Source organism: Numida meleagris, chromosome 1, assembly GCF_002078875.1.
Source record: "Numida meleagris isolate 19003 breed g44 Domestic line chromosome 1, NumMel1.0, whole genome shotgun sequence".
NCBI lineage: Eukaryota > Metazoa > Chordata > Aves > Galliformes > Numididae > Numida > Numida meleagris.
Genome location: NC_034409.1, coordinates 172,679,666 through 172,704,186, shown reverse-complemented (window position 1 = coordinate 172,704,186; position 24,521 = coordinate 172,679,666). Strand labels below are relative to the sequence as shown.

Below are 24,521 nucleotides of genomic sequence, written 5' to 3'. Positions count from 1 at the left end.
AATTAGTCGCACCACTAATTAACGTCACCACTAATCTCACAGTTTTACTTCAGCTTGTTATTAATTTGGAAAGATTAATGACACATGTAGTCAGACCAGCCACTCAGCATGCACACAGCTCAGCACATGGATGCTCACCTGATGCACACACACGAGAGAAAACCTACAGGTGAGTGACAGGAGGGGGAACTGGAAGGCGGAAGGACAAGGGGAGAAGGAATGTCCACCCCTAGGAAGCCAGGTCCATCTGCTGTGCTGTTCAAGGAATAATTTTCTTCTCACGAGACAAAGACACCAAGCTGCTTTTTCAAACCATTTCCCTAAAGCCAAGTAGAAGTTGGTATATATTTTCCCTGGTACCTCATCTCTCATGAGTTTTTATTTCCCAAGCCAACACATTCACCATTAAACAAGGACAACCTCCACACGACTTGTATCTCGTGTTCCCATATTCCTTTGCATTTCTGAAAACGATATAAAGCATGGACGGTTTCAAGCCTTTACAAGCTGTCTCCTTTCGGACACGCTGTCACCTTGCCGTTATCTGACACTGCAGCGTGAAGAGCCCATCTTTTAACAGTTTCGCGCTGGCTCCCGCACTTGGCAGCGGACGGAGCACCGCCTTATCAGCGCGTCTCTCAGAAGATCCCTTCTGAATACTGAGCAGCAATTGCCGCACGCTTCTCCTTTTTCTGCTTTGTGATTTCATTTAACCCCTGAGACACACATCCCTGCGAGGATTTCTGTTTAAGAACTCTTTATTACCAGATACACCACTGAAATCCCCAGTGTTTTTATTCACCGTTGCTGACGGGAGCCTCCCACAGCAGGGCCGGCTCAGCCCCACAGCGCAGCCGGCGCCCAGCCACCGCTCTCCCAGGGCTGCCCGCGCCTCCCACCACGAAGCTCAGCGCGAGGGGCAGAACGAAGCCGCGCCCGCCGCCGCCTCACGCCCAGCCCTGGCTGTCGCCCCTCCCGGCGCGGCCCAGCGGGGAGGAGCCGCCCGCCCGCCCTGTGCAGAGACCTCCAGGCGGAGCCGCCCGCACCCGCCTCCTCGCTTCCCCCGTCCCCGCCCGGCGGCGGCAGGACCCAGGTGGGAGCGGGGAGGTGCCAGGCGTGCTGAGGGCGGGCCCGGCTGATTGCGGGCTGCGGCTGCCGACTGCGAGGGAGGGGCGGGGTGGAGGAGGCCGGGCTCAACTTTGACAGGAGCGAGCGAGGGAGGGAGGGAAGGAGAGAAGGAGCTGCTGCCGGGGCTGCGTTCGCCGGGCGCAGGTGAGTGAACGAGCGGGCGGCGGGTGCGCGGTGTGCTTCCCCTTCGCGTGTGGGAGGGCAGAGGACGGCTGTAGGCGGCGCTGGGCCGGGCCGTGCCGTGCCCCGCTGTGAGAGGTGGGGCGGCGGAGGGCGATCCCCGGCTCCGCTCCGGATCTGCGCTGCGGCTCTCCCTTCCCTCGCGGCTCGGGAGAAAGTTTAGGGGCTGTTGGCAGCGCGGCGAGGGTCCGCCTTCCCCTCAGCGCCGCGTGCCTCCTGCGGGCTCGCCCGCCCTGCAGCAGCCGCCTCCTTTATTGTCTCCCCGGCCCGATCGGAGACAAAAGCCTCCCAGCCGCCGCCCCACCTGCCGTCCCTCGGCCCGTGCGGGGCCGCCTGAGGCAGGGACAGGGACGGGGATGGGGATGGGGACGGGAACGGGAACGGCGTGTGAGGGACAGTGCCCCGCTCCGCGCCGGCAAACTTATTTTTAGATGTGCCTCCCGTCGCGGTGTGCTTAAAAATAGCATCGTGTGTATTTAAGGAGTGGGAAATAACGCGATTCGGGAGGCCTGGGTGGGTGTGGGGTGTTGTTTGTTTGTTTGTTTGTTTGTTTGTTTTACTGTACTCGTTATTAAATAGTGTCCTTTTGGGTAAGGTGCTGGTACAGGTGTCCTGTGCCGTCTTTGTGAAGGGCTGGGCTATTTGCCTACAAAAATAGCAACACCACGTGTATGACTGCCTTTTTTCTTTCCTTCTTTTAAGGCCAATATGTGTATTTCAGGAAAAAAAAATTGTAGTGTAAGTCTGTAAGTACAGTCCAGTTAATATCCACAGGTATGTGCTGATGCTTTTACTTCTTGAATGTCCAGGTAGAGTGAATCTTTATCTTAAGGTCACCCCTTAAGCACAGGAGCGAAGGTGTTCATCGCTGTGTCCTCCTCCAAGGCCATGTCTTCAGGGTGAGGTGCAAGGTCTCAGCCATGTGTATACGTACACCTGATCCATGTATGCACGTGGTAACTCTTTTTGTAGGATTACCTGAGAGGTTTTGATATGTAATTTTCTTCTGTACTGTCATTTCTGTTTAGAAGATCTGCAGTGTGTTGGCAATGCAGGTAGGAGTGATAAGTGGTAGTGTAGTTTATTATTTTGTACGTTAACCCTTTGGTTTTGTTTTAGCTACTGTATTTCAGCTGATCCTAGCGACAAAACCATTAGTTCTATCAAGCCAAATAGTCATGTTTGTTTATACCATTTCTGTTGATGATCTCATCATGATTTCTCAGAAAGGAGTTTTTTTTTTTATTATTATTTTAAAGCCAGTATAAGTATACAGGGGACATCCTAGAGTGTAAATGAAAAAGGAAAAGTGTATGTCCAACAGGGAAAGGAATTTTAAGAAAAAAGCTTGTAATTGTACGATCATAGAGTATTTCAGGTTGGAAAGACCTCTCGGTGTCATCTATCCAGCCCTGCACTCACAGCAGGCCTGGTTGGATCAGGTTGCTCAGGCATTGCCCTGGTGAGTTTTGAGCATCTCCAGGGATGGAGATTCCACCTATCTTCTGGCTGTTGTGGTGCAGGTGTCTGACCACATTTGTGGTGCATTTCTCTTTATCTAGCAGCAATTTCCCGTGTTGCAGTTTGTTTCTTTCCTCTTGCCCTTTCACTGGCACCTTGTGTGCATCCGTCTGCGGGTGATCGTAGCCATATGCCATGTAATCCTGGGAGGTAGCAGCAACATTTTGGACCAACATGCTGATAGCTTCGTGACATCATTCTAAGTATTACTGCTAGATTTTATACTCATAAATTGGGTATTTATTCTTTCCAAATATGTGCTTAACATTTTGTGTTTTTTTTGAATGTGGTTAAAAGCAGATTAGTATATTAATTTAATATTCATAAAGTGAACACCTTAACATCATTGAAGACTATTTGTTGTTTTCTTTTTTAAATCAAATAAGTATCTCAATTCATCCACTTGTGTTTGTTGTTTGTTTACCTGAATTTGAGACAGTTTGCTCTCAATTTTTCTTGGAGTTCTTCTACCGTTAACAGTGCTGTAAAGTATGTGTGGAGTGTGGAGTGACATAAGAGCCCACTCATTTGAATGAAAAGAGAGCTTCTTTCAACTGTAATTTTGACTTAGATCTTCCCTGGGAAGGGATGTGTTTTGAACAGTGGAGTATGACCTGTTGTTACTAGGAAGTTGCTTTTGTACCATATAGGCATTGTTTAATTCTCTGGAGAAGGCTGATATTTATAATGCTGTTGATGGGGTAAATGCCGTGTGCACTTTTTTTTAGTTCAGTGGGGAAAAAAAAAGTGGTTTTAGGCAGTGCAGAACAAAAATCTCCATGCTCTCCGTTGTGACACATGACTGCCAGAAGTACTTGTTTCTTAATTTGCATAAATTCTTGGATGTTGTTGGTAATATTTCAAGAGCAGGAGAATGTTTTTGTAATGTGATTCATGGTGTGTCACTTCTGGACACGTCTGGGTAACGTTTCAAAACATTAGTATAATTCTGCTTAATAGCAAGTGCTTCTGAATAGCTCATACTTTTCCATTAGAGCCATATCAGATGCTAAAAGCAGTTTGAATGTGGCTGCATGGAATTTGATGATATTTGGAATTGTTTGATAAATAATTTAACTTGCTTTTCCAGATAGCATCTGCCATTTTGTAATGACTGTAACAACTGGCAGTTAGGCACACTGGCTTCTATTAATTCTAGTGAGCTTCCACTTCAGAGAGAAATCAAATCTGTGGATGTATTATGTTTTGTTTTTCTTTTCAATTTACCCTTGCAATGCTTATACATGTCTTAGATATTTGTGACATGCATAAACATCTTCTGTAGGCTGACTGGATTCTAGATTATACTTTGAGATTTGTAAATTTACCAGTACTAAAATTCTGGGGCTTTTAAATTCATGTTTTTGTTTTCAAAAGTGGACTACTTAGTTTGTTTTCCCCAAACTGTGTGCATCTCCTGTTAGCAGGTCGTTGTGATAAACTAAACAAACTCCTTACGTGTTCCATTCTAGTAAAATAAAGCTTTCAGGGAAAGTGTAAAGGCTTTATTTGATTGACAGTATCTGAGAATGATCTGCTTCACTGCTAAGTCGCTTTATCTTGGACTTTTTGATCAACATCTTGGAAGGAGAGATTGTCATATGTCTGTAAGCAGTCAGGGATAGCAGTGATTTGTATAATAAATTCCAGTCTATACTTGGATAAGAATATAAAACTGGAATACACTTGTTGGACTCAGGAACATTCAGTAGTGTGTACAGAAGGCTGTTGCTCTCTAATTTTAAAATTATTGTTACAGGAGAGAATTCCATGATGCAGCTTACAGAGTTTCAGCTTTATGGCCTGGAGGACTGCATATAGGAACAACTGTGCTAAATTAAACCTGGGGTCTGTGATGATGACTAACAACAGATGCTTCAGTGGGAATTGTAAGAACAAAAATGAGATAATTTGCATCCCACATTCAAGGTGAACCTGATGCTTTTTAGTTTGGAGTTGGCTTAAAACCCAAATAGCAAAATGTAATGTCCTTTTCAGATCTTACATAAGATCATCCTGGCTTGTATAAGAAATAGCATTGCTAACAGGAGCGGGGAAGTCATTGTCCCTCTGTACTCAGCACTGCTGAGGCCGCACCTTGAGCACTGTGTTCGATTTTGGGCCACTCACTGCTAGAAAGCCACTGATGCCCTGGAGCATGTCCAGAGAAGGGCAGCGAAGCTGGTGAGGGGTCTGGAGCACAGGCCTTATGAGGAGTGGATGAGGGAGCTGGGATTGTTCAGTCTGGAGGAGAGGAGGCTCAGGGGAGACCTCATCGCTCTCTATAACTACCTGAAGGGAGGTTGTAGTGAGCTAGGGGTCAGCCTCTTCTCTCCTGTAATTAGTGATTAGAGAGGGAATGGCCTCAAGTTGCGCCAGGGGAGATTCAGGCTGAATGTTAGGAAATACTACTTTTCTGAAAGAGTGGTCAGGCGCTGGAATGGGCTGCCCAGGGAGGTGGTGGAGTCACTGACCCTGGAGGTGTTCTAGGAGCGTTTAGACGTTGTGTTGAGGGACATGGTCTACTGAGAACTACTGGTGATAGGTGGATGATCTTGTAGGTCTTTTCCAACCTTGGTGATTCTGTGATAACGATCATTTTGAACTTATTTGTTGCTGATGTAAATGACCAATCTATACCCGTGGCTACTTTGAGGAGTAGCAAGTTTCTACCTGTTAACTGCTTCCTTGTTCATTTTTGATGCCATACTCAGACCAAATTCACAGAATATTTTCCACTAAATTGAATGATTTGTGCTAACGTAATGTTTGGGGAAAATGCGATCCTTCTGCCCACATCCTTACTCCTGGGACTGCAGTGCTTCTGACACCGACCTGGGTGTGAAACTGCCTGGCTTCGGGTAACTTGCCTGTGTCAAAGGCAAGGTCTGGAACAGAAGCTGCTTCTCAAAGATTCCCATGATCATCAGTTTGTTGGGTATTCTCAGCTTCTCCTGTAGAACTGATGGTTGATGTTTTGTTTTTAATTATTATTAAGTAGAGACCATGCCCATGCTTTCTAATTAGGTCTTTTACTTTGGGTGTGGATAACTTGTGAAGCTGGTGTTCCAGCAGCTGTCTCAGTTAAGTGTTCAAGTATTTTATATACAAACAGCATCAATAAACACATCTAAAATGACCTGCTAACTTAATCCTTGCCAGAGTCTCCTAAGATATGAGAAATCTCTTCAGAAAGATGAGCAAAACGCAAAAAAACCCAAAACATTTTTTGTAGTACAATTTGTTTCTGAACAATAGTCCGTTCCACTACTGATATCATCTTGAACGTGGGATACTTATCTCTAAAATTTACAGTCTGTTTCTCAATAATGTTAAATTCCTGATGTTGATGGAAAAATTAAGTTCTGTGCTAGGTGACCTCGTATTTGTGAACATGTCAAAATAGTATGTGGTAGAATCGTGCCAGTCAGTGTTATTCAGTAAATGCCCATGAGCTTAAGCATGGATTTCTTTGTGGTATTTGCTTTTTCTGACTCTTCTGAACTTTATAGTGTTTGCATGCAGCCCTGTGTAGGGTTTTGAAAGGTTTACAGTTTGCTGGTGAAACTCAGCAGTACCTTCGACAAGCTTCAGACGGTCTCTGTGCTCCATTTGAGGGCATGTATTTTTAATCATTGATTGAGATTGCACAGAGTGCTGTTTGAGATGAGTGTTCCTTTGACTTCTGTGTGAGGTGGGCTGGATGGTTTTGTGTTTCATTTTTCCAGAAAAGAAGTCTGTGACTTCTGTATGCGTACCGGACTGGCCCAGAAATGAGCACCGTGGTTCCTGTGAGAGGGTCCACCTCCCGTAGACTAGAAATCAGTAGGCTGCTTGATGGGCTAATCCACCATCTTAAGTAACTGGTCGCTAATATTTATAGCAATTTTATCATTAAAATCTGTTTTCCATGGAACACAGTATTCGCAACAGGTCTGCTCATTCTGTTCTGCAGCAGCCACAGCATTTGTGCAGGCAGCCGTAGCAGGAGGCTGCTGTAGGTGTCGATGCCTTGCGGGGAACGATGGGAGAATTTCTGGTGACTGTACAGTCAGAGGTGGCAAGAACTAAATTTAAAAATTGGATTTTTGCCCCTGACAACTGAAATTTTCTTCCCTAATATTGCCTTGGTAAAAATCATACATCTTATTTACCTTTTTTGACATGTTTTATTCACATCAGCCTATAAACATCCTTAGATGTTTTAAGCAGAAAGCCTAGAGGCAAAAGTGTAGTGTATGTTCACTTTTGTACTTGAAACTCAATTCTTGAAACTTCATACTGAAGAAAATATATCTTACAAATTCCTTGTCATCTTTTCAAATGAGCTGGAACAAAGTATGGCTGTGTGATAATAGGAATACTGTTGCTCAAGTCCATAGAGTGTTAGCCCATACTTCAAGGTAGAGTGTTTTGTTTTATTTCAGCTACATAAGAGCACAGATAATTAGAGTGCTTTGAAAGGAGTTCAAATACATGTCTCAGTCTTCATTGTGAAATGAGAGACTATTAGGATGTGGATTTACTTTATTTCTTGTATCATAGTCTGTGGTTTGTCTTGGAGTTGAAATTGCAAAACATCCTGACCGGGCGTGACATGGAGTGCAGACTTCTTGTAGGAATCCCTTCCAGAGCATCCCTCTCTAGTCAGGTGGGAACTTTTCTGTGTGTTACGTATGTGAGGGAGTGAAAACATTCAGCAGTGTTACATGATGCTGCTGTCTTCTGAATGAAATATTAGGTGTATTCATTTAGCCAGTGATTGGTTTTCAAATACATGTTATTTGCCTAATAGATTTCTGAAAAAAAGAGTCTTTATCTCAACTAGTGAGAGACTTTGGTTGGAAACAGAGCACATATATCTTCTGCAGTACTTCTACTGTGATCATCATGCGCATACCTGACAATCTGTAGAAAAACAACATAGCTTGGTTTTATTTGGTAGGGACGAAATCAGCTACCACATTGTTTTTACTGCTGAATATTTTCTTTCATACGTATTTATTAAAACCTAATTACTTACAAAAGCAAAAGATAATTTGCATAGATGCTGTTGTTCTTTGGAAAAAGTACTATAGCATGAGGAAAATACAAGCTGATGCTTTCAGAAAGTGAGCTGACTTCCAGTTATGGCACAAGTGAGAGTGCTGGCTTTCCCGCTGCTGCCCAGGGGCCATGGTTTTAGCCTCAGCATGTGCTGAAATGTCACAAATGATCCTGCAGTTACTGTTGGCACTGAGGGTAAAACAGGCAACAGGTAACCCACCAACTGTTTCAATTGTGCTAACGCAGTTGTAGGCTGTTAAGTGGGAAAACATCTGCATCACTGTATATTACAGTACTTCAACAGACTTCACATCGCTTATCTCTTTTTGATAATGTAGTGTGATGAGCTTTGAAATGAGTTAGAAGGAAACCTATATGTATTAACTTAATCAGAATTTGTTCTGAAATTGATTGGTTCTGATTTGTCTATAGATGCACTTTCATGTGATTATTATTATTTTCAGTACCTCAAAATTCTACATTTTATATCAATAAAAAGTTGTGTTGCTCATTTGAGATCTTCCCAGAAGTTATATTGAAGATTAAAAGTTTTCATTAGACAATCATTCTTAGAAGATTTAGAATAAAAAGTAATATCACCTACATCTTTCATATTTTATTTGCCAGTTTCTTCCTCCTCCTGATTAACTGTGGTCGATATTAACAGCAGACATTTTGTCCTGTGAGGTCTGAAGCTAATATAGTTCAGTTTCTTAGGAATTTTCATCTTGTGGCTCATCTGATGATAATGATCCCAGTAAAATTTCTCTACATGTCAGCTTTGTTAATGTATAATGTGATGTGAGCCTGTACTGCAGCCTGTATCTCAGCTATGGCATGCACCGGAGCTGTCCATCAGAAGCAGTTCTTGGCTGTTTCCATAGAGCACATAGTAAGTTAACTGCCTCTGAGGTCACTGTTCTAGCAAAAATGGGTAATGCTTCCCAAGCAGTTGAAAACTATTGGGAGGGGTAGAGAGAGACATGTTTGCGGGCCCCGTGATCACATAAGCTTCTTAGCTTTAGCAGAGCAGAGCTGAATTCTGCCTTTCAATTACTGTGCAGCACTTGGGCTCTGATGCTCTCTATAAGGATATAAATCTCAAAAAAATATTTGTTTATGAGAAGTGCAAAACATGCTGAAAACAGATAATATTTCTTGGGATGCCTGTTATCAACTGGAGATTACTAGAAACATCAGCCTATTTTTTTTTTAAATGCGGGTCAGATATTTCATTAATGATTTTTTTCATGAGTTGTAAGTTTTCATGATTAATTTGAAAGCTATCGTATTTACAGTTTGTTCAAGCAAGACATTTTGATGAGTGTCTATCTTGCAGGTTAATATCCTTATCCTGAAAATCTAAGCGAGAGTTTGTTCAAGGAGTGCAGTCTCGCCTGTGGGATTAGGGCATCTGTTGGAACGAATAGCTTTAACATACAGTGCAGATATTAAGCTCCTGCAGTTTATTAAAAATACATGTGGAGTCACGTACCCCAACACAATATTTGATTCCATTCAAGTAGCGAGGATTTTTATGAAATGTTATTTTAGTTCTGGCCTGCTGCAGTGTCATTTAATCAGTTTTGTCTGGAAGTCTTATTACAGAAGTCATCTTGAAATTAATCCATACCATGCAAATAAGGTATTGATTTTTATTTCTTATTGGGTGATTTCCGATTTCATTTAATTTCAGAAAGGATAATAGAAAACTTGTTTCTGTCTATAGTGATTAATTATAATTAAATCTTGCAGCACCCAGAAGTGTGCTATCGGTAATGATGTGTTGTATGTCCTCAACAGTTTAGTATTATACTACATACAGGAGATGAGATGGGAAGGCAAAATCCAGAAGAGAAATTAAAAAAATGAAAGGTAAAGATTGCAAAGATAAATGGAATTTATAAATTAGGGAAAACTGATAAATTGGCATGAAGGCATTGGGTGGTGGTGGTGGCAGTGGTAAGAACTGGATGTAGAAGGGGTATAATAAAGGATCAAGGGGGGAAGACTGGCATTTCAGAGAGGTGAGAAATGGGGACAGGTAAAGCCTTTTGAAAATCAGCAGTATCCCGATTGAAGTATGGCATACAGGTCTGCATCTGTTCGTTTTAATACGTTCTTCAAAAGAATGCATTTCTCTAACTCATATCAAACTGACTTTTGGGAATAGAGTCTTACTTTACATTGCAAGATTTGGTAGCTGTAACTGATTTGCTGATTTTAACCATGTAGGGACAATGGTGGAAAGTGGAACAAGGTCCTTCTGTCACCTCATAGACTCAGGAAAATCATGCTGCAGTAATACTGCTTCCGCAGACTAAGTATGGCAAGTAAATGGACTATGGCCATTTACAGCAGTCTCATGAGAACGTTAGCAGGTGTCCTTCAGTACAAAAATAGTTCAGTATTGCTCTTGCAGTTACTAAAGTGCTTGCTAACGTCATCTCAGAAGGTAAAACACATCATTAATTTCCATTTTCTTGTATTCATCCAGTATCTTGTATACTAGATGGCAAACACTGCCATTATAAAAAGGAAGGGAGGACGTCTGTCTGTACATTTAGCCCTGACTGCTGTCCTTGGGGTCAGATGGGATATTTAGAAGGTGAGGACCTGCTGGAGTCACTACTGGGGAGCAGAGAGGAGCGAGCAGCAGGGGAGGGCCTGTCAGAGGCCAGGAGACCACAAAGCATGGGTTGGCCTCCAGCTGGGAGCAGCGCTCTACAGCCACATTTGCAGGGCAGGGATCAACTTGGCCGTGGTGTGGAGCAGGTCTGTCATGGAGAATGGACCCAGATCCACAGGGAGCTGAGTGGTGAGAAGCATGGGGCAGCTGTGTTTGGGGCTCAGGCTTGCTTCTTGTCCTTTCTTGTATTTACCTGTGCAGGCTTAACTCAAAACTGGTGGTTTGTTTGGGGAGCTATAGCTGCAGATGGTTATTCAAATACAAATTTGTTGCTGCTGCTATTTAGAAGCAGCAGTTCTCAGTGATTTGATAGTCCCTAGAGGAAACTTTGTAGAGATTTTTTTCCTAGGTAGCCACTGAAGTTTGCTGGGTTGGAAGTAAGGTCTCATAGAAAAGAGTTCCTGCATGGACCTCATGGTTACAGGTTCAGTGTGATTCTGAGCTTTTTAGATAGAGTCAGTTGCAACAAACCAGCTTGGATTCTTCTTGTGTGCAATTAGTAATTAATTAGTAATCCTTAGTAATACAACTAAGGATTCCTGGGTTTGTTCTTTAATAAAAGCACCACCTCAGAGACTGAAGGCTGTGGTTTGGGGGTTTTCTCTCTGTCTCTCTCTCATGCTTTCGCGTAAAATCAAGGTGGGGAAACAAAACAGGGCTGTTCATCTGGAGTCTGCGTTAGGTTTCAGTTGCAAATGCTGGTGCAATTCATGCAAATGTAAGGGCAAAATGAACACTTCAACTGTTCATCTTGTTCTGTCATCTCTGATAGGACAGTGTGGGATGTTTGGTGTAAATGCAGGTGTTTAATATGGTGACATCGTTAGTTGTTGCCAGCTCCCACTGTTGTTTTGTGGGTTTTTTGAGTGAATTAACAATTTAAATTTGTAAGAATATTTAAAAAGAAGTAACTCTCTTATGCAAGTTAATTATAGAAATAGAAAAGGTTGAGATTCCTCTAGTTCCTACTGTCACATTTGTCAGTGGGGAGAGACATACTGTGGGAAGGGAAGGTTGCTGTTCTGCCTTTTTTTCCCATTGTCTTCAAAGTCGTTTTTTTAATGCTGTTGGTTTTTTTTTTTTCCCTTGAAAGCATTGCTTTAGAGTCTTTTCTCCCTTATAATACTGGTCTAGCAATTCACATGCTAATAACGCGTTTTGAGGTATATAGTAGGAGTATCTGTGTTCCTACCAGTCACAAATGAGACTCTGTTCTTGGAACGGCCTGATTACGTTCCCCGTCCCTTGGGAGGATCTGTGTGCTGCCTGCAGGACTCCGGAACAACTTGTGAGGGCTGGAAGTACCCATTGGCACTTAGGTCACTGCATCCAGCTGAGAAACAGCAGTGTTCAAATGAAGTCTGAAGCAGTCTGTAATATTATGACTCTGCTTCTAATTTCTGCTACTATTAGAAGGTAAAAGAAAGGAAGAAAGAAAGAAATGGCTGAGCTGGTTTTCGGTTCTTTTAAAAGGTTTAAATAAATTGCACAGGTTGGTATTTCTTTTTCCCTTAGGAGATGAGCAGATAGATCCTTAATATGCCACATAAGCTGTATTCAAGCATATGCCAGTTTTTCTGTACAATTTTTAAGACTGTGGAATTCTTACAGTGGCAATTGTAATAGCTTAAAATGATACATAACATTTTACTGCATTGTAAAAACTGTTTGAAAAAAGATTCAGGAGGCAGTAATTATATTGTTAGCTATTAGTAGATAGTGGTACGGATACAGTGATACTGTGCTGGTAAAAAGTGAGCATTGGTTGAAAAAGAAAAGATATGCTTGCAGGTTTTGTATTTGCTTACTGGAAATCACAAAAGATTCCCAATAACTTCACACTGTGTGAGGTACAGTGCTGACATACATTAGGAGGTACTTCTTCAACAGGGGGAATGAAAGAAAATACACATTGTTGAGACTGCAAAGTAAACGTTCCTCACTGTAGCTGGCTTAACAGATGATACGGGCCTCCAAGTGTTTATTTTTCCTGATCTAACCATATGAATTAATTGTCGGCAAAGATAGGAAGATGTGTGCTTATGTGCAGCCATTTGCTGTCCAGAAACAACAGAAATAGAAGTCAGTGTGTGACAACAATGATTAATAGGTTTCGGAACGCCTTCCATATAAAGCAGGATTGAGAAGATGGGCAGTGTTCAACTTTCTCCACATTGAACTATATGCAGAAGCTGGCCTTTATTGTTTCTTCTTGTCTGCCTGTTCTAATGGATGAATGAAATGTGCAATGAGGTCAAAAAGCTCAAATATGTAAGTTCTTTTTACATGGTGTGTAATTAGCTTGGGATTAACTGACAGAAGTGTCTGAGTGACAAGGAGATGCTGGTATTTCTACAACAAAACTTCAGGTGCTTAAGCGTAGTCTATGTATGCAACATATACATTATTTGAGTATTTTTTGAAGTCCTTTCAGCTGTAAATCCCTGTGCTTCAGAATATAAGCAAATGAGATGGAGCAACTGAAAGCACACGTTTCCAATCAGAATTGTCCACCGTCGAATTTCTTGCACCTTCTGTCAAACCATCTGCTGCAGGCTAACGAGTAGCCAGCACGCTGCATTAGATGAAGTACTAACATGAACTGTTCTGATGGCTCCCATGTCCCTGCCAGTGGGAACCCTGTGGTTAATGAAGCAGGGAGTTACATTTTTGAGGGCTGAGTGGCAAAGTGTACTTGCTATGAGATGCCACGTTGACAGACGCTATTGAAAGAAAGAGGTCAAAAACCCCCATGTCTGTTTTTCGGGCATGTTTCAATGTTTTCTTATAAGAACATCTTGGATACCTCTGCCAGGTGCCCATGGGAAGTAATGAGCGGATGAAGCGTAGTGCCCCATTTGCATCGTTCCAGACATCGTACATCACTCTGCAGTACATATAGCAGGTCTCAGTGCCGGAGCAAAACAGGGACGTACCTGAGATCTCCAGTCTCTGAAGTGGCACCACCACCCCCTTTTAGCATTTTTTCCTGCTGTGGCTCTGGACGTGACACCACACAAATATTTTTGCTGCTTGGTGGCAGACAGAGATCTTGTATCTGAAGCTGTATAAAGATCAGCTGGAGGTTTTTTTCTTCCCCATAACATGCCCTTTTGAAGAATTCATAAGTATGCTTCATAGAAGTACTTTGAGAGAGCCAGTTTTAATTTGTAGCTTAATCATTTTGCATTATTCAGGGTTAAAAAAAGGTTAATGGTGCTATTTGGTCACACTTTACTGATTCCTGTGCTTTCTGCTGAAGTATGAGCTTCTGGTAATCATCAGAGGGCCACTACCGACACGGGCAGGGCAGTGATGAGAGGTGTCCCAGTGTGTCACCACCAGACACCGTTACTGCTTGCGGCCTTCCCATCTCTATGCCTGCTTGTGATCAAAGCAGGAGCATGTCCCAGAGTAGGCTGCTCTCAGGGCAAAAGAGCAAGGACGTGAAGGAAGAAACTTTTTCTTATATCCAACCTAAATCTCCCCTCTTCTAGTTTGAAACCATTTCCCCTTGTCCTATCGAAAGGGGCCCTGCTGTCCCCACCTTTCCTATAGTCCCCATTCAGATACTTGGCTCATTGTTTGGATTATCATTATTGGCATTTTGTGTGTAGCTCAAACAGTGCAATTTTTTTGTTTTGTTTGATTATAGTTTCTTATAAAGGGTTGTAGAATGAGCGTACTCGGGTGCTCCTTCACACAGATGTACTTGCTTTACTAGCAACAATTCTGATGGCTTAACATTTTATTGCAAAATCATCCATGACCTGTCATGTGCCACTGCAAGAAGAGCCACTGAGTCCAAACTGTTGATGTATGGTCACATTGGAACAGTGTGTGTGTTAACATCTGCATGCATTGTTAATGAGCAGCCTTTGGAGCTAATTAATTTATTTCACAATCTGATATTTAGCCTATTATATTTGATGTATTTAATGAACTTTGCTAATATAGTAGGTTGCACATGAATCTAGCAGAATTTGAAAAAAAAAAAAAAGAAAAAAAAAAAAGCTTGGGGTGTTACTGATGCAGCAACCTATTTCAGTCCTCGCCTTCTGCCCTAAAGTTAGTGACGTTGTGTTTTCGGCACGCCTGCCTTCAACAAGCTGACCAGGTGACCAGGCATGGCTCTCAAATAAGGCAAGAGCGGTGGCAGCTCATTTGTCATTCTTGAATTCCCACAGGTGAGCGTAAATCTAAGGAAATTAAAGGTAGGTTTGGGGCACTGCAATTAATGTTGCTGTGTTATGATTTCCATTTCAGAAACAAAAAAAAGCTTCTGATATCTGTGTAAATAATGACCTATATTCTTTTTTTTTTTGTGGGAGTGCCAGTTATACACAGAAGTTAGTTATTAATCACAGGCATTTTGGTGATGAATTAGTGTGTAATATATCGCATAATGTAACTCTGTAGGGAGTCTGCTTAATTTTTACATAAAATACAACCCAGTGATCTGAGACTGATTGCTCAAATTTCTTTTTTTTTTTTTCTCCCCTCTCTGCCTGATTATTTGCCAGTTTAGATGCTTAAAAAACTTTAGAGAATCCGGGACCATGTCCAAATTACTTCAGTATTTTGAGTTGAGGTAACCCGATGTTAAGTTCTTAAGTTACTTTTCTGTCCCAAACAAGACAATGTGAGGTGTACCTGTAATTTCACTGCTTTGAGACCTGTGTCCTCCTTAGCTGATACCTAGGGACCACAACACACTGGAGCATCTGAAGCAGCACTCGCTGTGTGTGTGTTTGTGGGCAGCAGAATCAAGCCCCTGCTGACATAGTAGATGCTGTAAGACTGTTGTAATATATCTGAGCCAAAGTATCCTATTAATTTGTGAAATAAGACCTCTGATATCATGAAGAAAATACCAAAGTAAAAAATCTTACAGCATTAGATACTTCTAATGAGACTAGAAGTGTAATTAAATGGAATTTTAAGATAAAGGCTGCTGTACTGTAATTCTTTTAAATTCGTCTGCATCTCCAGCGCGACTGGAAGGAGCAATCCCATTCAGCATAACTGAGTGCATTAGACTTTAATAGCAATTTGGGCCTGATCCAGTCTATTATGACAAGTAATCTTTTAGATCAAAAACATCTTAAAATTTGGAGTGCAGTCATATCTATCTTTGAATAGGTAGTGCTGCCATTTTTAATTAAGTTAGAACTATTTTACTTTGATTTAGCTTCCATTTCACCTCAGCAGTCAGCATCCAGAGGTACTGCATCCAGTTATTGCCTGGCCTTTCTTCTCTGTGTTTTAATGTGTATTGTGGCAGAACAAGAAGATGGTTGGTTGGTGCTTTTTTGTTTTGTTAAATTGTGTAGATAAACTCCCTCTAGGTTGCTTAACTTGACCTCAAACTTCTAAATACCAGCTATAGAACATTGCTCCACAGTTTAAACAAATGAATGCCAGTAGTGAGCATCATACTGCGTATGATTCAGGAAGCCTTATGGATTTTGTTGCTGGTCAGATGGAAAAATGTTAAATAGGGAAAAAAAATCTTTTCTGTTGTAGTCTTGTGTAATATTCATCGTAAGAGTTTGACCACTTAAAAAGATTGTTGAGGCTAGTAGGTAACAAGCTGGTAACAGATGGCCTTTTTTAGGTAACAACATCAAATGTCCAAGTTTGGTCAAGGAAAGATTTTTTAAGTGGCAGTTGCTTTATTTGCTGTTATTTTGAATAAATATTTTATTCTCTAGAGGAGTATTTTCAATGTAACTATTATAACAAGTCTTGCCAATAAGGTCTCATTTTCAACATGCTCCTAGTTTTCAGTACTTCCAGCAGAAATTTGTTAGTATTATCAATTAAATTACAATGGTAAGGTGTAATTTGCACAGGTAAGCTAACATTGTTCTCCTTTTGGATCAAAGTTGATGAGGAATTTTAAATAATTGCAATTTAAACAACTGGAAGTTCAATCTCTGAAACCATTCTGTCTTAGTTTTATGCTATAAAAATCAATTATTGGTTTATGTATTCTAGCAGTACCGTATTTCAAGTGTTGTTCGTGTCTTGTATTAGGAAAGCGACAGATTTTGAGGAAGAAACCTTCCTGCTCTGTGCAGTAAGCACCTTATGACTGGTACCAAATGCTGAGAGCAGCTGTGGATGCTTGGGCTGCACAGAGCATTCATGCAAAGAGGACAGCACGTGCAGAAGTGCTAATGGGAGAGCAGCAGCCCATTTAGTAGTTCTGTCAATAAACATACAACTGAGTTATATACAAAAGTGTCATGGCAGGCCTTTTCACGTTAGCATATGATGACCAAATGAAGTTTTTTCCTCCCCGTGTGAAGCCTCTCTATGGTCTATTTGCTGGCTGAGCTTGGCTGGCTGCAGGACAGACTCCTCAAAGTACTGTAGCAATAGCCAAGGACTGTTTTGCTTGACTTTGTTGAAATAATTATGAATTATACTAGCTTCAGTGAGAAGAGGCCCATGAACCACTTCATTACTGGGGCTGTAATCTACATTCCTGCATGGTGCAAATTGCATGGTGCAAATTGCGAGGTGGTCAGATCTGGCAGCTGCGATCATTGAGCGTACGTGCTTTCTAGCATATTTATGGAAAAACTGAACCAGGAAAGTAAGGTCTGGGAGGAGGTCAGGATCACGCAGTTCTGCTCTGAGGAGATCACTGAATCTTTGTGTTCAAGCAGGAGGAAAAGAGCCTGAAGTGCCTGCAGCTGCGGTACGTTCAGCTGAAGGGAGTTGTGAGTACAGTCATGGTGTCCTCCTTTGCTGTCTGGGCAGCTTCTGTGTGAGGGAAGTGCAGTGTACTCAAGGCCAATAGTTTGGTATGTATGGATGGAGAATTATGGTTAACTGAGTACACTGCGACTGTATGGATTACTGGGGATATCACAATGTGATATGGAGATGTAATGACCTTGCCACTGATGGATGGGAAAAGGTATTTTTAAAAGTGTATTTTAAAAGTGAATTTTTGGTGGTGTTTGAAGCTGCTGCTTTTTTAGGCAGAACGTTAACATCAGCATTTACTGAGAGCTTAAGATACAGTACTTTCTGTGTTCGAGCCTGATTGTCAGGGGTCAGCAGGATGTTGCTCTCCAAGTGAAGGTGAGCCAGCAGCTGGTGCTGACAGCAATGAGCATAATCCCACACCACCCTAGTAAGGGGAGCGTAATGTGCTGGCAGTATGCAGGGGCAGCCAATAAGGCCAGTTTCACACAACCATAGAATGGCTATGGGGGGAAGGGACCTCAGGAGCCACTTGGCCCAAGCCTGCTCCAGCGGGGACACCCAGAGCAGGATGCCCACGGCCATGTCCAGGCAGCTTTGAGAGATCTCCAAGGAGGAGACTCTACAGCCTCTGGGCAGCCGGTGCCAGTGCTCCGTCACCTGCACAGCGCAGAAGTGCTCCTGGTGTTCAGAGGGAACCTCCTGTGTGATAGTTTGGTGCTGGCACTGAGCACCACAGAAAAGAGCCTGGGTATAGCCTCTTGGCGCATAAATACAACGTGCTTCAGGTATTTATGGACATTGATGAGATCCCCCTGAGCCTCCTCTTCTCCAGGCTGAGCACTCGCAGCTCTCTCAGTCTGTCCTCACAGGAGAGGTACTCCAGGCCCTTCATCATCTTGGTGGCCCTCCATTGGACTCCAGACTGTCCAGGTTTCTCATGTACTGAGGGGCCTAAAACTGGCCTCAGCACTCCAAGTGCAGCCTTAACCAACACCAAGCAGAGGGGAAGGATCTACCTCCCTTGACCTGCTAGCCTTACTTTGACTAACACAGCCTTCTTAGCAGCAAGGGCACATTGCTATGTCCAGCTTGGTGTCCATTTTGCCAGGCAGGTCTGTCTGTAGTCATGAAGAAGGCCCAAGATGAAGCCAGCAGGTCAGTCAGCAGGCATGGCTAGGCATATGCACACTGACAGGGACCAAGGGCTTAGTGTAGCACCCAAGCCTTAGTGTAGCATTCAAGGAAAGGAGGGAAACCCTCAAGAAGGTTTTTCATAGATCATTCCCAGCAGCTTTTCTCACAGCTCTCTGCAGTGCAGAGGAGCAGGCCCTGAGCACAGCCAGCAAATTCCTGGGCAAGGAGGAAGAGGAGATGGTCAGGGGCTTGATGCTGACTTTTCAACATCATTTTTGTACCTGGAGGAGATAGCACAACTGACTGAAGCTTTCTTCTGTTGTTGTCTTAGACATACTCCTTGACAGCAGTGAGGCTCTGAAGATATGAACAAGCTTCTAATTGAATTTGCATCACAATTTCCCCTATTGTATTTTTATGTTTTATGTTATATTTTATTTATACCCTTATTTATATTGAGATGGGGGAGAAGATGACAGATTCCTGTGTGACTCCACAAGTGAGGGCTTTGGATGAAAGAGCAGCACAAGGAAACACTGCACCTTGCTCAGCTTCATCGCAGAAGGGCAGCTGACAGCCACTCTGTATAAGCCTGGTAATTCCTGCTTTCAAGAGGCAGGATGCCACCGGTGAGCAGAGCAGACCCAAAGGAAGGGTTCACCAAGGCTTGCAAATCCGTTGAGGACAACGGAGTCTTAGCCAAGCATGAACAACTAAGAGTTTTTCTTTCTAGGCAATATCCATCCTACTGTGACATCTCAAAATTTCTTATTTGTGTAGTTTTTGTGGTGTGATAGTTCCTTCAGGAAAACAAATTACACTTTTTTTACTTTTATCCGGGGTGAGGATGATTATTCTTCAAGGAAACATACCACATAGTTCATTATTCTAACAAAGAATGATGAGGGAATGATAACAAGGACTTACTGGGAAAGGCAGTTACTTCCATGCTGGCAATATTACAGATAGTTTCTTTAATATGTAAAAGTCTGTAGAAATTGCTGCCAGGATCAAAATTAATGATACGCTTGAAAGCACAGCTTGATTGGTGCTCCCCAGAGACCCAGTGTAAGAGTGGGGCAAAGAGGAAGTGTTTGTTTTGCTTTACAAGTTGAAGGCAGGAATGGTATGGTGTTAAAGCATTAAAGATGTGTCTTCTGGATTAATGGAATACATAAAAAAGCCTCACAAATTGAGGTGTGGGGAAAAAGAAGTGTGATTGTGTGACAGAATGGCAAAAAGGAAGGCGAAAATGAATAGGATCAAGAGTACTAGCGAAATAGAGGGGAAAACGATAATGAAGAAAAAGAGAATTAGAAAGAAAGGAGGGATGCAGAAAAACTCACAGGAAAGGACAAACAGGTGGACTGAAAGCTGCCAGAAAAAGATTTGTTTTGGGAAGATGGAAAATGATATGTATAGCAATGGCTATACATATGAAGAAGGGGAAAGAAAACACTCAAGTGAAAGTTGTGTCTTCCGTAAGTTTTATAGCACTGAGAAGGCTGTCATATGTGAACATGTTCTGAGTTCAGTTACCTTCTGAAAACAAGTAATTTGACTCTAAACCATAATAGGGATTTTAAAATGTATGGTCTTTGAAAGATGGACCACGTAAGGAGCATACAGTATTGCCTCAGGACGTTACATTTACGCCTTTTGTATTTTCAGTTTTTCTGGTGGTGATTCAGAGTATTTATGCTTAGTAAGTAAAGCAGGAACTGACTACTTTTCTAAAAAGTTATCCTCTCCTGTTGCTAGGCAAATGGAGGCGTACTGTTATCCTGCAAACTCCACGGTTCATGATGCAACAATACAGACATGGTTCATGTCTACGTTTGTGGTGTAATAAGTAGAATACCAAGTAATCCAACAGCTAAATCTAATACCAGTTTACAGATTCACTGATTAAGGCGAGGAAATGAAGAATAGTGTTGCCATGGTGAAGTCTATACGATAAAGCACAAGAAGAACAAGCTCGTGAATAATTGATACGTGTCTAAGATTAGAAACGATCATTTACAGTGTGCTCTTTGATATTCATGCATGGTTTTTACTTTTTAAAAAAACCTCAGAGAAACACATTAGCATTAGACTATGGTAGGTTTTTGCATAAGTTTTTAACCAAGGCACCCATGGCTCTTATGTAAGAGTACACAAATATGGAGTTACTGCAGTGCTAAGGTATAGTACTCAACCATAAACCAAAAAGTTCAAAAATGTCAAGCTTATAACACAGTATGTATTTGGCCAGGCTGCATGTATTACTGTATTTGTTAAAAATATCACAGAAATAAATGACTGAGTGTCGTAGGATTCAGTAAAACAGGTGGAAACCTTGTGCCTGTGTCCTTAGCTCCTTCTGGCTTTAATCTTAAAAAATAGCTCTTAATTTAATCTTTGAATCTTTTTCAGTAGTAATTTAATAAGGTGTCCTAGGCCATATTGAATTAAAGAACAGTGCACGTAAGTGTCCTGATAAAGCTTAAAGACACAGTATTTCGAAAGGGATAAAAATCTGCCTGCTGTGGCCAAAGGTTTATATCTCTGATGCAAAGTAAGAGAAAGCTATTTTCTGAGATAAACACTGTAGATCTTTGGGAGCAAAGAACTGAAGGCATCATGTCTTACGAACAGTTTTGCTTAATAAATATGTCATTTATTTTTGTAAACGTTATGATTGAAGTCAGTGAACCTACAGTGAGTTCTAAATACAGTCCAGCTGCCCTGTAGCAAACTTCTCATAAATTCCCTTTTAGCAATCCCAGTAGCAAGAGCTATTTGTCATTATTAAGTAGCCCCATTAACATAAATAAAATACATGCATTTGGCTTGCATGCAAGAATCTTGAAGTTATTAGTTGTGTTTTTCTGCTCACAAGTTGAATGAAATTATTCAAGGAAAAAAATGGACTAATGTGAAGTAATCTTCATAAAAATACTGTTCACTTAATTTCAGATATGTTTGTTTTCACTGTTTTAATGCATCAAGTTTGCAAAACAGTTTATAATAAAGGCCCCTTAAAGCAAACACCTCTTCATGCTCCCTAGACGATACTGTAATCAGGTTGTGACCATGTATTTACAGCTTAAAAAATGAGTGTATACAGCGTGTCTCTCAGAATCTTGTTCTAAGGAACATAATTGACTAAGGAAATATTGGTGGTAAGCAGACAGTTGGACTAGATGATCTTGGAGGTCTTTCCCAACCTTGGTGATTCTGTGATCTTCCTTTCCAGATTAATTGCCTCTAAACCAGGATGTTATAAGAAGGAATTAATGCCAGGAAGCACCAGGGGATAGAACCATGAGATGCCTTAATAAAAGGCTGGCGAATATCTGCACCACATCTAATTGTAGATAATTATCCACCCAGTGTAAATAGGGAGTGGCATGTAACACATAAGAAAAAGTTCAGATATGTAATGAACAATAATGTTCTTTCTGTCCTGTGTTCTTTAGATACTTCTAAAGATGCCCCTATACAGTTGCTGCACATCTTTCTGCTTTCAAAATCAGCAAGCTCCCATTAATGAGTATAAATGAATCAACACATGCAAGCTGGGAGGAAAAAGATGGGTTGTCTTTCTTAAGCACAGTAGGAATAGAGGATTATAGGAGCACTGCATACATATAGAAGTCATCAGAATTGTTGTCAGCTGCTTTGTATCACGCCTGAATATCCTATTTCCCACAGGTAAACATACATAAAGATTGAGTTTTCAGAACTGATTTTTCTTGTCTGTCACAGAACTTAATCAAATCTAAAACTTTCCTTGGGTGTTTTTGGAGTTAGACTATGGTTTGTGTAGAAGAAACTGTTCCAAACCTGTGTGCTTCGTCTGAGGCTTCAGTGTTAAAGCAGATCTGGACCCCGCCCTGACCACCAGGGGCTGCCGAGGCCTTTCCCGTCCCTCGGGGCTGCCGTGCAGCGAGACGAGGCGGCACCTCCACGGCCCTCCGTCCCTCCTGGCCCTCTGTACCCAGCCCTGAGCAAAGGCTGTGCCCGCAGCCTGCCGGGCTGCCGTGTGCCTAAGCCCTTCCCCAGTGCTGTGGCCGGGGCTGGGCCTCACCCTGCGGGGCAGAGTTGTTGTTCTCTCCAGGGTGAGTGGAGGGGACCCAGGAGGCCCAGGGCAGACTCTAAAGTACCAAAAATTGAGTGGCACTTACTGGTTTTGCTTTAGAAAATAACTTTAGGTTTTTATTATTATTACTATTTTGTATTGTTCTCTCAAATTGTTTATTGTCCAGTTTTGAAATAAAAGTCCTGATGTAGCAACTGGAAGGACCTTCATGCTGAATGTCATCCCTTCTTCCCATTCAAACCGAAGTTTCTGCTTCTCCAAGGGAAAGCTGCCTCTGCACCTTCTCTGGCGCTGCCTGGAGGCCACAGGGGCCTGGGGCTGTCCGCTGGATTCCTCCTGTTGTCCTGGCACTGCAGCTGAGAGTACACCAGTCCCACTCCTGCCCTCTTCCATGGGACTTGCGTGGAGGCCACAGGGTGCTCCATGCTGTCCACTGGATTTCTGTTGTCCTGGCACAGCAGCTTGGAAGACACCAGTCCCAGTCCTGCCCTCTTCTTCAGAACTTGCCTGGAGGCCACAGGAAATTCAGGACTGTCCACTAGACTCCTCCCACTGTCCCAGTGCAGAAGCATGGAGGACACCAGTCCTGCCCACTTCCTTGGGACTTGCCCGGAGGCCACAGGGAGCTTGGGGCCATCCACTGAACTCCTCCTGTTGTCTCAATGCAGAAGCATAGAGGACACCAGTCCTAGTCCTTCCTTTTTCCTCACAGCTCAGGAAAGAACAGGTGAGAGGTCTTGGGGAAGGATGAGGAAGAGATGGGGAAGAAGAGGTTAGAGAGAGCAACAGCTGGCCCAGGGGCTCTCCGGTGGATGGTGACTCTTCAACACTGAGATGGAAATCGATGGATATAACGACGTCTCTGGGCAAGCATGATGTTATAGTGCTTGCCCGGCCCTTATTGAGGTGGATCCACTGCATCAGTTCGTCCTCTGGAGCTGGGTCAACCTCCATGGGCTCGATGTCGTTCTCCCTTGGGTCTACATCCATTGGCTCAGGCTTGCTGCTGCTCTCTAGAAGCCAAAGCTTCTTTAGAGGAGGAGGATCCATCCTCCTCCACAAATGCTCCCACAGTGGGAGAGAAGGCACTCAGCAGCTCCTGCTCTCAGGTATGTGCTTTGCAGACACAAGGCGGTCAGTGACTGGTGTTCTGTTGTCAGGGTCTCTGTATTTATGGTGGTTGGCAGGGAGGTGGCTCATGACATCAGAAGGACATGGTGATGTGACCCTAAGAATGTCCCATAACAACCAAAACATGGCTGTGTTGGGCAAGGGGAGGCTATGGCCTGACAGTTGCCCCACTTGTCACCAGTGGGATTCTGCAGAGCTCCATTTTAGGCCCAGTTCTGTTTAACGCTTTCATCAGTGACTTCAGTAAAGATCTGGAAGTTGTATTAAGTAAACTTCTGGATGATGCTAAGCTAGGAGGAGCGTTGATTCCCTTGAGGGTGGAGAGGCCTTGCACCAAGATCTGAACAAATTTGAGGGTGGTCACCATCTGCATGAAGAAGAGCAAGTGTTGGGTTCTGCACCTGGGATGGGGCAGCCCTGACTCTGTGTACAGACTGGAGGGCTAGTGGCTGGAGAGCAGCCATGCTGAAAGGGATCTGAGCATTCTGGTTGGTGGCAAATTGAATCTGAGTCATCAGTGTGCCCTGGCAGCCAGAAGGGCCAACCATAGCCTGGGTGCATCAGGCCCAGCACGGCTGTGTGAGGGAAGCGGTTGTCCCACTTTGCTCTGTGCTGCGTGGCCTCACCTCCAGCACTGGGTGCAGGTTTCGGTGCCACAACGTAGGAAGGATATAAAGCTATTAGAGAGTCCAAAGGAGGGCTACAAAGATGGGGAAGGGTCTGAGGGCACGGTGTGTGAAGAGCGGCTGAAGTCCCTGGGTTTGCTCAGATCAGAGCAGGCTGAGGGGAGGCCTCATGGTGGCTGCAGCTCCTCACAGGGAGCACAGGGGCATCGCTGAGCTCTGCTCTCTGGGACAGCGACAGGGCCCGAGGGAACGGCATGGA

General features: G+C 43.0%; 1 protein-coding gene across 1 annotated transcript in view; it reads left to right on the top strand.

Annotated features, from left to right (window-relative positions):
* The window catches only part of FRY (FRY microtubule binding protein), a 241,890-nt gene continuing 218,542 nt past the window's right edge, over positions 1,174 to 24,521 (top strand). The window contains exon 1 of the mRNA XM_021378243.1: positions 1,174 to 1,272. The gene's annotated coding sequence lies outside the window, so the exon portion shown is untranslated. The remainder of the gene's footprint in view (positions 1,273 to 24,521) is intronic.